The 18,363-nt window shown below is 36.6% G+C and overlaps 1 pseudogene; it reads left to right on the forward strand.

The window, feature by feature from the left end:
• The window catches only part of LOC149237911 (putative LRR receptor-like serine/threonine-protein kinase IRK), a 33,121-nt pseudogene extending 19,531 nt beyond the window's left edge, over nt 1–13,590 (forward strand).
• The last annotated feature ends 4,773 nt before the right edge of the window (nt 13,591–18,363 follow it).

An 18,363-nucleotide genomic window follows, 5' to 3' on the forward strand; every position in this document is an offset into this window, starting at 1 on the left:
ACTTCTTTTAGCCAATTGATAAGTCTCAAACAAAAGGGTTCAATAATGGAGCACATTGAGGAGTTCCAAAAATTGAACATAAGGGTGAAAGATATTCCAGAGGAGCATAGGATTGATGTGTTCATAGGGTCTTTAAAGGATAATATCCAACATGATGTGCGCCTTTGGGAACCTGATTCATTAGAGAAGGCATTCAGGTTAGCAAGAAAAATGGAAAGCAAAATTATGGCAACTAGGAAGCATACCATTCACAACTATAAAGATGGAAGTGTTGTTGCCCTAGTCTTCCACAACCTACAAGGTTGACACCACAACAATTGGAAGAAAAAAGAGCAAAAGGGCTTTGTTACAATTGTGATAGCAAATATACAAAAGGTCATAAGTGTGCTGAGAAGAAATTATTCTACATAGATTGTGAAGAGGAAGAAGAAAAGGAGCAAGAAAGGTCAAAAGGAGAGGATGTATTCCAGGAACAAAGCCTAGATGAAGAACAAATAAATCCGACCATATCTTGTAATGCATTGGCGGGAATTACCACTCCTCAAACCATCAAGATAGAAGGACAAATCAAGAAGAAAAAGGTAATAGTGTTGATTGATTCAGGAAGCACCCACAATTTTATTCATTGTAGGGTAGCAAAAGAATTGAATTGCTTCCTATATCCAGCACCAGAGTGTCAAGTGATGATTGCAAATGGAGGAACAATAAATTGCTCTGGAAAGTGCCATAATATCAAGCTATCCATGGGAGAATATGTATTGACTAGCCCAATGCTTTCCATTCCAATGGGAGGTGCGGATGTTGTACTTGGAGTCCAATGGCTACAATCCTTGGGTACAATAGCTTTTAATTTTCAAGAACTTTTCATCAAATTTTCTTCGGAAGGAAAGGAAGTTGAATTAAGGGGTATTGCAGGGAAACCAGGAAAGATAATCAGCTCTCATGGTATGACAAAGCTTCTAAGAAAGGAGTAAAGAGGTGTAATTGCAAAATTATGCTCGCTAGATGTTTCCACATTGGAATCATCTATTTCTCCAGATCTCCAAAAAGTCTTGGACAATCATTCCAAGGTATTTGAGACTCCCAAGGGTCTCCCACCTATGCGTGATCATGATCATGCTATTCATCTGATTCCAGGAAGTGTTCCTCCAAACATCAGGCCGTACAGATATCCCTATGTCCAAAAAAGTGAAATTGAACGTATGGTTGCAGAAATGCTAGAGGCTGGTATAATTCAACCGAGTCAAAGTTCTTTCTCAGCTCCAGTAGTATTGGTGCACAAGAAGGATGGATCATGGCGCATGTGTCCAGATTATAGGGAGCTCAACAAGCTCACTATTAAAGATAAGTTCCCCATTCCTGTTATTGATGAATTACTGGATGAATTGCATGGATCAATTTACTTCACCAAGTTGGATCTTCGTTCGGGATATCATCAAATCATAATGAAGATTGAAGACATTCCAAAAACAACATTTAGAACTCATGAGGGTCATTATGAATTTTTGGTCATGCCTTTTGGCCTTACCAATGCGCCTTCAACATTTCAAGGTTTGATGAATTCAATTTTCAAACCATTCCTTAGAAAATTTGTGTTATTATTTTTTGATGATATACTAATCTACAGCAAGTCTTGGAAGGATCATGTTGAACATGTTGACAGGGTGCTACAACTATTGGAGGAGAAACAATTATATGCAAAAAGATCCAAATGTTTCTTTGGAGTCCAGGAGGTGGAATATTTGGGTCATATTGTATCTCATGAAGGAGTTAAGGTAGACCCTAGCAAAATTAAAGCCATTAAGGAATGGAAAATCCCCACATCCATAAAGCATCTGCGAGGATTTCTTGGGTTGACAGGGTATTATCGCAAGTTTGTTAAGAATTATGGGAGAATAGCAGCACCTCTAACAACATTATTGAAGAAAGATTCATTTTCATGGACTCCGGAAGCAACAAAGGCCTTTGAACATCTTAAAGAGGCAATGTGCCAAGCACCGGTCTTAGCTACACCAGACTTCACAAAAACCTTTATTGTGGAATGTGATGCTTCAGGAAATGGAATTGGTGCTGTTCTAATGCAAGATGAAAGACCCATTGCTTTTGAAAGTCGTCCAATCAAGGGAAAGTTTTTAAGCAAAGCTATTTATGAGAAGGAAATGTTGGCAATACTCCATGCACTTAAGAAATGGCGACCCTACCTAATGGGAAGACACTTCAAGGTAAAAACGGATCATGATAACCTTAAATACTTTTTAGAACAAAGATTATCCTCTGAAGAGCAACAAAAGTGGGTCACAAAGATGTTGGGTTATGACTTTGAAATCATCTACAAAAAAGGGAAGCAAAATGTGGTGGCAGATGCACTCTCAAGAAAGGATGAGGATGTGAAAGCATTGTTGTGTGCCATTTCTATTATCCAACCAGATTGGATTAGCGAAGCAAGGGAGGAATGGAAGAATGACGAAGAAGTATGGGCACTTATTCGAAAGCTACAACAAGATTCCAGTACTTCTGATACATTTAGCTGGAAAAATGATTCGTTATGGTACAAAGATCGCTTATACCTCTGTAAGAATTCCCAGCTAAAACAAAAGATTCTTATGGAATTGCACACCTCTCCCTTAGGAGGGCACTCAGGATTTTTAAAAACTTACCACAGGGTTAAGAAGGAATTTTTTTGGGATGGCCTTAAATAAGATATTCAAAATTTTGTGGCGGAATGTTTGCCAGCAAAATAAAGTTGAAACAATTAAGACACCGGGTCTATTACAACCTTTATCCATTCCAAGCCAACGTTGGGAGGAGGTTTCAATGGATTTTATCACAGGTTTACCCAAGTCTGAGGGAAAGAGTGTCATCATGGTGGTAGTTGACAGACTTACCAAGTATGCACACTTTTGTGCATTATCACATCCATTTAAAGCCAGTACATTTTCTACTGCATTTATGGAAACAATTCAAAAGCTACATGGAAACCCAAAGATTATTGTAAGTGACAGAGATCCCATTTTCACTGGAAATTTTTGGACAGAATTATTTTCTTGTCTTGGTACTCAGTTAGCTCATAGCTCATCTTATCATCCTCAATCTGATGGGCAAACTGAGATAGTAAACAAATGTTTGGAAGGATATCTTCGTTGCTTTGTATCTGATAAGCAAACACAATGGGTCAAATGGTTGCCTCTGGCTGAATGGTGGTATAACACTTCCTTCCATACAGCAACAAAAATGACCCCATTTATGGCACTTTATGGGTATCAACCACCATCCATCACATCATATTTAAGAGAAAATTCTAAGGTTCAGGCAGTGGAACATCACATCGAACATCAACAACAAGTCCTCCAACTCTTAAAGGATAACCTCGTGTTGGCACAAAATAGAATGAAACAATAGGCAGATCAACATCGCAGTGAAAGAAGTTTTGATGTAGGTGATTGGGTATTCCTACGGCTACAACCATATAAGCAAATGTCCCTAAAGCAAGCTAAGAAGGATAATAAATTATCACCAAAGTATTATGGTCCGTACAAGGTGTTGCAAAAGATTGGTACTGTGGCATACAAATTGGAGCTTCCTGCAGCTTCTCGATTGCACCCAGTCTTCCATGTTTCATGTTTAAAGAAGGTTATAGGTGAAAAGCTTCCAATTCAAACAATATTGCCAGAACTTGATGAGGAAGGAAAAATTATATTGGAACCGGAAGCAGTCATAGAAACAAGAACTCGACAGCTACGAAATCGATCAATTTCGGAGTATCTTATCAAGTGGAAGAACTTATCCGCTGAAGATTCCACATGGGAGGATGATAATTTTATGCAGAAGTATCCAGAACTACTCAAGCGTTGAGGACAACACTTTTTTGAAGGAGAGGGGCATGTTGGGTCCCTATAATACTAGTGATTACCCCATTACTATTGTAGTTATACCCCTTATTTATATTGTTGTGCCCCTATTACCCCCCATATTGTTATTTCTGTGCCCCATAGAATCCCCCTATTGTTATTTGTGTGGCTTTATATTATTATTGTTAGGTCGGCTGGATTATATTGTGACTCCTTAGACTCTTATATATAGAAAGGAGGTTTTGTCATTTGTATCATCCAAGAATTGTTCATTTATGTAATGTAAAGGAGGTTGCCCCCTCGAAGAGGCTGAATTCTAAGGCGTTGATCTATCTTTTCTATCTTTTCCTGAGCTGGTTTCATAACAGAGAGAGAGAGAGAGAGAGAGAGAGAGAGAGAGAGAGAGAGAGAGAGAGAGATGGGAGAGAGGGGAAGAGAGAGATATAAATAGGGAGAGAGATAAAGAGTGAGGGATAAAAAGAGTGAGAAAGAGAGAGAGAGAGAAAAAAGATTGTGAGAGAGAAAGGGAAAGTGGGAGGGATAAGGAGAGTGGAAAAAAACAATAAGTAGACGAGTATGGAGAGAGAAAGGAGAGGTTATGAGATGGACATATAGAGTTTGAGGGAGGTAAAGAGAGAGAGAGAGAGAGAGAGAGAGAGAGAGAGAGAGAGAGAGAGAGAGAGAGGTATTGACAGAGGGAAAGTGTGTGTGTGTGTGTGTGAGAGAGAGAGAGAGGGAGAGAGAAGAAGGGGGAGAGAGAGAGAGTGTGTGAGGGAGAGAGAGACAGAGTGGGAGTGAGAGAGCCAGAGAGAGAGAGAGAGAGAGAGAGAGAGAGAGAGAGAGGGAGAGATAGAGATAGAGGGAGGGAGATAGATAAAGAGAGAGGGAGAGAGAGAGAGGGATGTAGAGACAAGGATAGAGAGGGGGAGAGAGATAAAGAGAGGGGGCAAGAGAGAGAGAGGGAGGGAGAGAGAGAGAGGGAAAGAGAGAGGGAGGGAGAGAGAGGGAGGTAGAGAGAGGGATAGAGATGGGGGGAGGGAGATAGAGAGAGAAGGGGCTAGAGAGAGAGAGAGGGAGATATAGGGAGAGAGAGAGAGGGATGGGGAGAGAGAGGGTAGGATGGGATAGGGAGGTAGAGAGAGAGGGGGGGTCATTGAGGGAGGGGGGGAGAGAGATGGGAGGGACGGAGAAAGAGATAGTGAGAGAGAGATGGGAGAGAGGGAGAGAGAGAGAGATGGGAAAGAGGGAGAGAGAGAGGGGGGGAGAGATAGGGAGAGAGAGGGAGAGAGAGGGAGAGTGATAGAGAGAACTAGTACAAAATGAGAGATTAATGACTACATGACTAAAAATGTTATTCACCATAGTTATTTCAAGTGAATTACTACTAAATCTGAGAAATTTTAAGTGACCCAACTAGAAGCAACTAACTTAAATGACTAATTTAGTCTAGGGATAAAATAAATGACTAGGTAATAAGTGGCCCAAATAAAAGAGACTAACTTAGGTAACTAATTTAGTCCAAGACTAAAATATATGCCTAGATAATAAGTGACAAAATAAAAAATGATTAACATAAATGAATACTATAGTCCAAGAATAAAAATACGACCAACTAACAAGTACAACAAGTATATGAATTAGTCACTTATGCTGGTCATTTTAATTGTGTCACTCCATAAATGGAAAATTGCAATTTTGATACTGAAGTGTTACATTTCACTAAATTTTAACACTGAATGTGGATTTCGCAACCCCCGTAAGGGGTCCTCTAAATCCATCAATAGGGTCTCTGAATCCATCTACAGTGTTAAAATTTAGAGACCCTCTTCTAAATATGTTTGAAATGTTAAAATTTAGGAAATAGATTCAACAACCCCCTTTAAAGGGTCTATGAATCCATCCATTATGCTAAAATTATAACAATTTTATACAATATAAAGTATGAGTTTACAATATATAATAGTTTTATACTCCGTTTGGAAGAAGGGGCAAGAAAAAGAGTTTGAAACTTTAATAAGAATTTGTTCCTCAAATCTTAGAGAGATGACACACTATCATTCCAGGGATTTTGTGGTATTGTTACATATCATGGTTGATTATTGCACTAGATTCATAGAGACAATGATTTTATTAATTTGAATTCAAAATATGTTCATTTAAACTTGGTCAATTAATATAAATCTAGATTAGTGTAAATCTATATTATTATAAAAATAATTCTATAGATATATGCATTACAAAAAATGTGCACAAATTCTAATAGCGCATTGACATTCTTAGAATATGCACACACTGTTACTAGAAAACCATACATAGTCACCATTCTTGTTGCTATTTATGTAGAATAGCATGCCATGACTCCCATATCCAAGTTGAAATCCCAATATCACTTAGAAAGTATATATGTAATTGTTTGAGAGTTACTTCATGTTACTTGAACTCTAGAATCTTTATTTGGAGCCCAGGACCCTTTTTCTCCTCATTGAAAATAGTACATTCTTGAGACCCATAAACCATATTATCATGAAACCATACCAATGGTGACAAAAATCCCCTTAGAATCCAAACATCCCCATAGATATTGTGATATTATGTGTGGTAATTCAAAATAATTGTTTCATGAGACCTTATTCCCTGCTCTAAGCTCGCTTAATGTATCATGGCAGATGTTCGTCACTCCAAATCCAAGTGACAAAAAAGGATAAGAACATGCAGTACAGAGAAAAAACAAAACTCCAATAGTTCAGAGAAGGTGGGCATCGAAGAACGAAGAAGACCAGATAGGATTTTGGATCACAGTGCAGAGCCCAATAGTGATAATAACAATTTGGAGATGTAGCTTGGTTACTCTACAATTATTGAGACACCAAGAGTAGCCATGAATTCTTCGCCAAGCTCATAGAGTCAAAGAGAAATGCGGTTATCATAAAAAATGTGGTTTCTGATTCAGATACTGAGAAAAAATTAATAGAGGTAGGAGATGAGGGCGAGTGTTTGAATCTCGAAAGCAGTGATTTAGGAAACGATGCCTCAATGAATAAAACACGAGTGAAAAAATCCATGCCACTGTTGGGAGGATGGAGCTGCTAGGGATGGACTAAGGATTAGGAGATTGCACTATACAATGCTTATTACATAATCAAGCCTGTACGATTTTCTGAAAGGAGATAGCTAAGTTGGTATGCCTAAATCTACTCAATGCCCTCTTTCTTGCAATTTTTTTCCTTTTTTGGGCAATTTTTGTGTTTACCCCATTTTTTTGTTGGGGGTGAGTGGGGAATGCATGGAATATAATTAAAACAAAATAAATTATATCAGGCCAAGAAAAGCTAAACTTGGGGAATTGCGTAGGGTTTATCGAATTCTGCTCTATTGAAAGTTCATTTCAACATAATTAATGCAACTGTTTTCAATAAATTATGAAGATCCAACACCCCAAAAGGCACTAAAAGGGCCTCATGTGTCTTCTCTATCCTTAAAATAATCTTTCTAAGATATAATCTGATATCCCTCTAAACAATAATGACAATTCCAGTTAAGGAAGTAAGGTTTTTTAAAACAATAGGAAAAACATATCATAACTCGATTATCAAACTAGTAATGGGACAACCATTACTGATAGATATCTACAAATGCAAGTTGATGCATCATCATTATTCAAGGAAAACCACACCACTTGGAATAACCCACTAGTGATCTCTAAGGAGGAAGACTTTCACATATGCCAAGGGCCTCTGGGACTTGCGTTGTTAACCTGCTTTCTTTCATTTAAGAAAGATGAGTTGTTAATAAAATAGAAACAATTTTAGGTTGTACTCCAGGACCAAAGTACTCAATATGATTGCAATCTATTTTGCTTTTAATATTATTCTACTTCTTCTTAATTGAATTCTCAAAGAAAAATAGAAACTTATTTATGTTATTCTTTGGTTTGTTGCCTTTTTTTTTCATTCCACGTTGGTTGGGCAAAGGGATAAAATATAGCCTCATATTTAATCAACATCCACATTCTATCCTTGTATGTTCATGGACTTGAAACTGGTTTGCATCATGAAGAGCTTATTGCATCATGGGGATATTTTGTCTTTACCCCGTTTTTGTTGTTGTGGTGAGTGGGGAACACATATAATCTCATTTTTTAAAAATAAGTTCCATTAGGCGAAAAAAAACTTAACCTTGGGTAGTGTGTAGGGTTTACCAATTCTTCTCCCTTGAAAGTTCATTTTGAACATAATTAACACACCATTCTTAATAAATTATGAACATACAACACCCCAAAAGGAACTAAAAGGGCCTCACGATGTCTACCTTGCCCTTAAAAGAAGTTTCCAAACAAATATTCCAATATCCCTCTAATCGATAATGATAATGTTGGTTAAGGTAATCAACATTTTTAAAATAATTTGAAAAGTATATCATAACTCACTTGTCAAATCAATAATGGGGACAAGGATCACTAGATGCTATCTACAAATGCAAGCTCATGCATCACCATTATTCAAGGAAAAGCACCCCACTTGGAACAACCCACTAGTAGTTTGTAAGGGTATCGACTTTCACTTCTGCTAGGTGCTTGTGGTTCGTAGGTTGTTAACTTATTTTCTTACATCTAAGGAAGATGAGTTGTTAACCAAGCAAAAGCAGTTTTAGGTTGTATTCCAGGACCAAGGTACTCAACATGCTTGCATTCTCTTTTGCTTTTCATATTATTCTACTTTTTTTTAATTGACTTCTCAAAGAAAAGTAGAATATTATTTACAATATTCTATTGGTTTTTTTCCTCTCCTTGATTATGAGGTTGTTGGGCTCAATTATAATGCATATTTTTTATTCTGATCTAGTTACACTCGGTGTAAAATACAACGTTGCATTTATTTGGTGTCCGCATTCTCTCGTTGTATGTTCATTTTCTTGGAATTATTTTTCACGGTGAAGAGCTTATTGTGTGATGGAGAACTTATAGTATCTCTTCCAAACTAGTCAGGGACTTAAGAAGCTCAAAGGGACATGTATGTCTCTTTTTATTTTATAATTTCTGCTACTAAGAACTATGAAGTTGTTTCATACTTCTTTCATATTCACATGATCTGGAATGTAAGAGATTAAGATAGAGTAGTAGTTGGGGAGATTTCTAGTCATGATATCTTAAAAGGACATAGCCTGTGAGGGTGGCCCACTTTGCAAGGTACAAATATCCAAACTACACCCAAGCTTTAGAACTATAGGATCCTTGTTTTTGATTTTTATTAATCTAGCCTTCTATGTTCATGTTCATACTCTTGAAATCAAAATAGATAACTTTGGTTACATGTGATGCAACCTGTCTGTAATGCCCTTGGAGCCTACTTCTAGAATCATGGCATCAACATGACTACAATATTGATCTATAAAAGAAACATCTGAACGTTCACAGAGAGAATAGTGGGGAAGAAGCATTTATGGTCGAAAACTCTCACAGGGAATGAAATTCATCATTGGAACTACTATAGATATGCTCTGCCTCTGAACAAAATGCAGTTGATAGCCTACATTTATGTCGCTCGAAATGGAGTTGGAGGTTTTATCCCTTGTCAAAATGGCCCTGTAATGGAAATGTGATGGAAAATGTTGTTTCCCTTTCTAAGAGCTAGCAATGGTTTCTTGAAAAAAGTTCCATTAAATTTAAGGGCATTATCGCAACTGTGTCTTGGGGAATTGGAAGTTGCTTCTGGTGTTTTCATATTTTGGCATTTTTTCCAAAGTATGATTTAGACAAGAACCAAATGAAATTCCTTGAGGTTCTTGGCTGCTTTAGCTTGCATCTTTGGAATGCGTGCATGTCCATAACCTCCGCTCTTTTTTATTTAATGAATGGGTAATATTTTAATTTTCTTTTCATGGAGGGATGGCTCATTCTATTTCGTTCATAATGTTAGGGTCTTGAAACATGTATGTGGAAAGCATATCATATGTAATGTTACATTGCATTAGCTTTTCTTCTCTACATTTTATTTTACAGTAAATCCTTTGTATCATCAAACCTCTGCAAAATTTAACGATGGAGGGGCCAAGGGTGTTCCTCTCAATACCCTTCGTGTTTAAAACGATTGTCGGATACCATTTGACTCATGGGACATTCCAGGGAAAATAATGAAATCTGGAATTACTCAAAATAAAGAGATTTTTGAGACAATTAATGTATCTTTCACAAAATTTATTTCCTACACTCCTACCTATCCAATAGTGTTGCGATGCACCATTACTATTAAAGATGGAGTCTCTACGGTGGATGTCGCAGTTGTGGACTGCACCATGCTGTTTGAATAGGCCATGGAAGTAGTGACAAGCCTACAGGAAGATCCCACCCAGTAGGTATTAAATACAAAATTCTACAAGCTACAACAACAATACGATGAAATGAGGGTGACAATGCACACCATTTCTGTAGCACAGCTCCTCACCAAGCTACAGGAGGCTAAGCAGTTGCTTACACAGGTGGAAGTAGCGCAGAAGAAAGAGGTAGTCCTTAAGGCTAGGTTGGGGCCTTGGTTGTATGAAGCCTAAATAGTCTCGGCTAACATACAGAAAAAGTTGGAAAACTTCTAGAGTACGCAACAAAATATTAAGCAGGACAGTGCAGGACCAGCCACAGAGCAGATGATAGAATAGATCAAGAAAGTAGCCACACAGAGCACGGCTGAAGCAATGGTTGCACAAGTAGAGCTGGGGGATCTTCGTAGCAAGATCTCTGCACCAGCCAAGTGACTTGAGGGCGAGTCACGATATTTGTGTTGGGGACCTATTGGGATGGGGTCCCCTGGGTCAATGTTGGAGCAAAAGCCCAAGTTTTGGGGCAAGATCCCAAGTTTTATGTAAAAATATGTAAAGTCTCCGCAAATTGTGTTCACGGAGTGTGTAGATAGTAAAAGAGTCAAAAAGGGTTTTACCCTTCTTTATGTAAGTTAAGTCGGCTTTTTGAAGATCTATCCATGGTCCACAGACCATGGGATTGTATAGATAGGTGTGTCTTAAAGAGTCTAAGGCATGATAGAAGAGTAGAGTTGTTTATGGGTATGATGAAAGGAGTCTAAGTTAGTGTAGAAGAGTAAGAAGAAAGGCTATATAGCTATGAGAGCAAAGGCCTAGAGTAGTGTCCGCAGCTGAGTCCACAGGGAAGTCTTGAGTCTGTAAGCTTAATTGAATATTAATAAAGAATATTGTGGCAGAAATACCTGTGATTATCTCTTTACTTCTATTATGTATGAATGCACTTATGCTGTGATGAATAATGGTTCTATGAAATAATGATGTATTCATGCACGAATTTACTTGATTTATATTGTTATACGAACACAAATGATGTTAAGTGATTACGCGAAGATTATATAGTTGTATGTTAAAGTTATCGAACACTTAAGAAAATCTGAGTAAATATGGGATTAAGAGTAATCTACAAGGTACGTAAGTAGTTAAGTCACCTGTTCAATTTCCGCATAAGCCAGTCGTATACCTTCGCGGAGGTCTAGAGGCTGATTAAAGGGAGTTACATTGGTAAGCCATAAGGGCTTATCGATCTGTGCAAGGTTAGATTTAGGGCACAAAATGACATCACGTTGACCTTTGGGTGTGGAAACTTGGTCCCAGCATCCCCCCATACTGCTTCGGGTAGGACTTCAGTCCACACTCCATGGATTGATGCCAAAAGGGACACCAGTGTAGGGATTTGTTTGGTGCAACTAAGTCTGAACCTAGGTCAGGACCCATTAATCCAACATCCTTCCTACTAAATGTTATGCTCATAAATGTATCATATGGTAATCTCTCTAGACCCATTATAGAATCTTTACTAACTTGTAGTAGGATTTACTCGGTTTATTTCAGTATGAATGGCTTTACTGGAAGCATTCCTGGTGAGTTTTTTTTGTTGGGTTTACAAAACATATATCCGTCATGAAATTTTCTTAGTGGAAGCATTCTCCAAGTTGGTTCACAAAATTATACCAATTTATGGAAGAACTAGATTTTTCACACAGTAGGTTGAGTGGGGAAATATCTCCATAAATCACTCAGTGCTCCAATTTAAAGCTATTGAACTTCTCATATAACCTTATCACCTAAATATTATGTCAGAGATTGGTAATTTGAAGTCATTGGGGTCTTAATATCTAAGTTACAATCTTATGTTTGGAGCCATACATGTGGGACTTTGTAATGCCAATGCTCTTTTAGTGTTGCAACTGATGGAAATTTCTCATCTCGATGAATTCCTGCAGAAATTGGTGAATGTTCATGTTTGGCTTTGTTGAGCTTGGAAAACAATAGTTTGACTGGAAATGTACCCAAGTAATTATCCAAGTTGAGTCGACAGATAAAGCTTAATTTGGCAATGAACAATCTTACTGGAGAATTACCCTAGCAATTGGGGAACTTGGGTCATCTATTATGGGTAACCATTTCACACAACAAACTTAAAGGGAGGATACCAACAAGATGTATATTAAACACATTAAACAAGACTTATTTCAAAGAAATGCAGGCCTATGTGGGTCGGGAGTGAATGTTACTTGTCCCATGGTTATGCTTAACCCAATAGTTATAAATCAAAATACAAGAGGGACTCCAACCGGAGGAGGAATTCATGTGATTAGATATACACACAATGGAATTGTGATATCTGTAGAAGCTAAGATTGCAAGAATATTTGTAGAATTTTAATATCTGCAAAAGTGTTTCTACGATAATTGCGATATCTGCAGCAAGTACGATTGCATTTGGTGTCATTGTTGTGACTATACTGAATATAAAAGAAAATTCCAATTCAAAATCAATGAATCTTATGCTTGATATATTTTCTCAGTCCCCATCCACTGATATGGCTATAGGAAAACTGGTTATGTTTACAACCAACTTTGATCATGCATCTACGGATTGGATAACTAGTGCCCATGCGTTGATTAACAAATATTGTGAGCTTGGAAGGGGAGGTATTTAAATTGTGTTCAAATCAATCCTAGGGGATGGGTGAGTAGTTGCTATAAAGAATATGATGGTTTCAAATTTGGTTAAATCACAAGAATACTTTGAGAAGGAGATAAAACTTTTGCACAAAGTCAAGCATCCAAATATAATGAATTTGCCAGGCTACTATTGTACACCTCAATTATAGCTTCTTATATATGACTAGATTCAAAGTGGAAGTTTGTATAGTCAACTCCATGAAATATCCCAAATATATCCCCCGTTAAGTTGGTAAAATTGGTTTAATATAGCTATGAGGAGTGCAATGGGGCTTGCACGTCTTCACCATGCTTGTAGACTACCAGTCATACACTATATCATAAAGTCCATCAATATTTTGCTCGATGAGAATTGCAACCCTAAAGTTGCAAATTATGGCCTTTCAAAGTTGTTTCCCATGCTTGATTGATACATTCTTAGTAGAAAAATATAGAGCGCATTAGGATATATGGCACCCAAATTTTCTTGTCAGAGCCTTAAAATAAATGAAAGATATGATGTGTATGGATTTGGGGTGTTGTTGTTAGAACTTGTTACAGACAGAAGGCTAGTTGAATATATGGAGGATGATGTTGTGATCATATGTGACAATGTGTGGTCATTACTAGATGAAGGAAAGGCACTAACTTGTGTGGATTCAAATTATTTTGCAAGTGAGCAGAGGAATATAAATTATTTAAGAATAATGGAAATGCAACTTACTTATGTGCCTAATATTGATGGAAGAATGAGATTACTCTACTAAGGGTTGAGATGGCTCAACATAAGGCTATGCTAAGTTTGAAGGTGCAGATTTGGTAGTAGGTGACTACTGTTTCTTTGAGTTATCTTGCTCATGATCCATGGCATTGTGCTGGAAATCCTTTCTCTAGACAAAAATGATCCCTCTATTCCTATGGGAGGATCTAACAACAAACTGGATAAATATGTGCAAGCTTTCCTAGTTTATACTAGAAATAACAAAATAGGATAGATGACCTACCTCACTCTGATGTTAAAAGATGTTGGTGTCATCCTTTATTCTTCCACTTCCAAGCTCAATATCCTCTTTGCCGATGTAGATGAATACCTACAAGGAAAATCATGTGGAGACAAGAAATGCATACATAGCAAAAACTATCCCAATATAAACCATATAACGGATAAAGTATTATACTAAATGAGCAATGATAGACACATTTATGGAAAGAAAACACATAATGTATTATAAATAGAATGGTAAAGGGAGCATTACAACCACTTAAGCCTTGATGTTGGAAGCCTCCTTTAGGTGATTTTCCAAGTCCTAGCCTTAAACTTGAAGCACTACTGTCTCATTAGCGAAATGGGTAGCATTCAGGCATAGTCCAACACTAAGAAGGCAATCACGCAATAGCCAACCAGTTGTGGATAGTAGGGAACTCACTTATAGGGAAGGAGAGGGAGTTAAGGATCCATAAAAGGTGGGATAGGTTCCAAAACTCAAGGGAAAGATCCATGAAATTAGGGTCAAGGACCAAGAATTGGAGATCTCGCTCTAATCCTTATTCACCTGTAACCAGCTCACCATTCTTGAGACTTCTAGTAAGAGAAGCTTCTCCTCCACTTTAGGAAAAGATGCTTAAAGAGGTTCAACGCGAGTTTTCCTTATAAAAGTCATGTTGGAAGTGCTAGTCTAGTATAGTGCAACAAGTTACCAGCATGGGTCACCGATGGTGCAAAATGCGTTGATCCTGAAAACAAAGTTTTTAGGAAAGTTTCTTCAGAACTCTTTCAGGGCAAGTTTTCTTCTTTCCTTCAAGGATGCTTTTGTATATGTTTCATGGTCAATACACTGATAGTTTTCATCATTTTGACACTTCATGATATGGGACAGGAAGTGTGACAAAATATTATGTAACATGTGGTGGTATTGGATCCTTGGGTTCTTTGTGGATCTTGCCTAAATATTTCCAAGAAAACAAAAATATAAAAAAAGATTAAAAAAAAGCATTAAAATTTTAAATCTAATATATCAAATAATATTTAATTAATTATGAAAACTAAACCACAAAAGTTTTCAACTTAACATTCTTATTGGGGTCTCTTTGCACCTTTTTGGAGCAATTGATAGTATTAACATAAAGAGGGAAGTTTTCCCAAAAAAACAAGCATTAAGGGAGAAGGTCTGAGAGTTGAAATTCAATACATACATTGACGTTTCCTTCTCAACCATATGTCTCGTGAATTCTAGAGAGATATAATACAAAGACAATATAGAAATAAACCCAAATAGAGAAAGAAACCCTCTCAAAATAAAAAATTGTAGGAGTGCAGGGCACATAGGATGCGAGTGGGAACATAGATTTTCAAACTGGAACTCTTGTTCTTCCACCATTCCCAAACCCTATTGCCCTTACCTAAACCTCTATTAGGTTTCTTCCTTTGGATCTTCTTCATCCATTATTTGAGATTACAACAAAAATGTCCATCTGACACGAGAAGGACAAGGTGTCAATGTTCAGGTTCTACTCCATTGTAGGTATGCAGGTTTTTCACTGTTGTTCCCTTTTTACTTGCATTTTATTTATAATATTTTTTCTGGATTTTGGTCCTTCTATGGCTATTTTTCTGATTTGGTTGGGTGCCTCAAGCCCTTGAGCGAGGAAGAATTGAGGAACAATGCACCTAAGGTTGTGACATGCAATGACTTCTAGCGAGAAGTTATTGTGTTACAAAATATTGCCAGCAAGAAAATAGATTGAATATTTACATTCAACAAGGTAATATCCCAAACCTTCTGTCAAGATTAATGGTAATAGTGAGCTTGGCTTTAGCCCTCAAATAGGGATTATGCATCTTGCCTTGGATGCAAATCTGATGTTGTTTTGCTTTCCAGAGTTTGAGGAAGTCATGTCTATTAGATTTACATCAGAAAAAGGCTTGTGATCCTCACTTTTAGTTTGTTATGCACAAAAATAAATTACTTCACATCATTTAGTTACGATTTGATGGGAAAATATGAAAATAACTCCATGATGAATGCTAAATAATGAAAATTTTCCTCTGCGTCGAAATATTGACATTCAACGAGATGTATTGTAGTTGTGTGGAAACTTAAAACTACATCATATAAATAGGTTACAATGGATAATTAGGTTGGTTTGCTCAAATTTTATCTCAAAGCATTTTATTTTGGGAACCCTTCTTTCATTGAAGGTGGAAAAGGTTCAGATACTTTGAAAGGGTTTGAAGTGGCAAAGGAGGCCTTGTAAACAGATATATTTTCCATTCTTTTCAGATTTTTTGAGCATTTATGTCATATTATCTTTGTATTTAAAATATTCTTAGCAGTGTAAATTTATACCCATATAATTTTGCATCATTTAATGTTTAGAAAATATTTTTTTTCAACAAATCTAACCTTCAAAATTCTCTAGGACCCACGTTTGATACTTACCAATGACTTCCAATGAATCTAAGACACACTTCAATGGTGGATAACCTCTATGAACATCTTAAACAAACGACCTTGACCACAAGTAATTTTTGAATTGTTTTTACCAAATTCCTTAAGTAAAAAGTTTTGACTCTTTTGCAGTTTCTACAATATTTGAACCTTAGATCATACACGTTTATCAAAAGTATGTACATTAATAACTGCAAAGATATAAGAAAATATCAAAAAATAGAGATCTCCTGCTAATTCACTACAATTCACCTCAACTGAAACTTCCAAAGGATGACAAGTTAAGCAAGAAATTGCCAACGAAGAACTAACCACTGCTCAAGCAACAACATGTTGTTGGGAAAAATATTCAATAATTAATGAGTCAAGGAGAGTATGGTCTAGTGGATCTGTAGTAGGAAGCCCCACCCAGATGGCACAATCTCATTTTTCACATCAAATTAGAACCCATTGTGGAGGACGTAACCATTCAGAATTGGATTATTTGGGCAATTTCCAGGTATATGTATATAATTAAACAACCTCAAAATAAATACAATTTTTAAATAGGACTTGGATAAATAACTCACATACTCTTCAAGTTGACAAAAATAACAATTAAAATTGTTTATGTTCTTACATCGTTTCGATTCATCTTCAGTTTTAGCAGCCTAAAAATTTCATTAAATCATGAATAACTCTCTCTCACACACACAACACTTCCCATCTTCGAAGAAAATTTTATAATTACCAAACTAAGTGTGGAGCCAAAGGTACCAAACTAAGTGTAGAACAAAAAGTACTGAACTTGGTATAAAACCTTAAGTACCGAACTGTGTGCAAAATCATAAGTACCAAACTGGGTGTAGAATCATAAGTGAACTGGGTGCTGAAATGTAAGAACTAAAGTGGGTGGAGAACTGTAAGTATTGAATTTAGTGTAGGACCAAAAGAACCAAAATAAGTGCAGAACTAAAAATACCGAACTAGGTGCAAAACCATAAGTACTAAACTAGGTGCAGAACTGTAAGTATTGAGCTAGGTGAAGAACCATAAGTACTAAATTGGGTGCATAACCATAAGTACCAAATAGGGTTTAGAACCATAAGTATCGAACTAGGTCCAGAACCTTAAGTATCGAACTTAGTACATAACCGTAAGTATCGAATTGGGTGTAGAACCATAAGTACTGAATTTGGTACAAAAGAAGCCCAAGGTGAAAAACTGTTTATATTTTGATGTTTACCATATATGACTATTAGCTGATATTTTGGTTTTTGGTTGGTTTCTCTCTTAGATAGGTCAAAATTTGACTTGAAACATTATTTTTGGGTTTGGGCTCATTGTACTCTCTCCCTAACATTTTATGGCAATCTAATAGAAGAATAATTTGAAAGGGTTTTCCTCGTAGTGGGTTTAGCCCCGATCTCTGACCAATCCTAGTGTCTCTATGTGTGAATTCCTTTCTTGTATTGTTCCTTTATGTTTCACTGCATTGATGATGATATTGTTCTTTCTATATAATATCATATAATATTCAATAATCTTGTGATGTTGTGGGGTGAATTCAATATGGAAATGATGAAATTCATTTATCTAAAGAAAATAACAATTAAGCCCTAAGAAACATTAAAATGGTATCAGAGTTGGGCTAAAGAAAAGTCATTAAAGATCACCCCTATGAGGACACCATTGATGGAAGCAAGAGAAGATGGAGGAGACCTAAAAGAATACTAGGGTTTGAAGGAAATGCTAGGCAATTTGGTTATTAGAGTTTGATGGATATTATAAGTTTAGGGTTTGATAGAAACCCTAGTTTATGACAAATACTTTATATATGCAATCTAGAAATCCTAGCATAATCAATGTGAAGATGTTTAATAAATTGTGACGAATTTGCTGAAACCGTAGATGGGATAGTCTCTATTAGGTTTGGTTTCTTATGAAGTTGGTAAATATATTGAAGAAAACGATGTTATATGGATATTCATCCCTCTTGAAGGTTGGTTCAAGAGGGAGATGATCACCTCTCATTGAATATAAATACTTTTTGATTTATGGTGCTCCTGTATGTATTTACTTTTGTTTAGACCTATTGATATGATTATTGTT

This window comes from Pinus tabuliformis, chromosome 8 (assembly GCF_031772625.1).
Source record: "Pinus tabuliformis cultivar Carrire ecotype Pingquan chromosome 8, CPIR1, whole genome shotgun sequence".
NCBI classification, from domain to species: Eukaryota; Viridiplantae; Streptophyta; class Pinopsida; order Pinales; family Pinaceae; genus Pinus; species Pinus tabuliformis.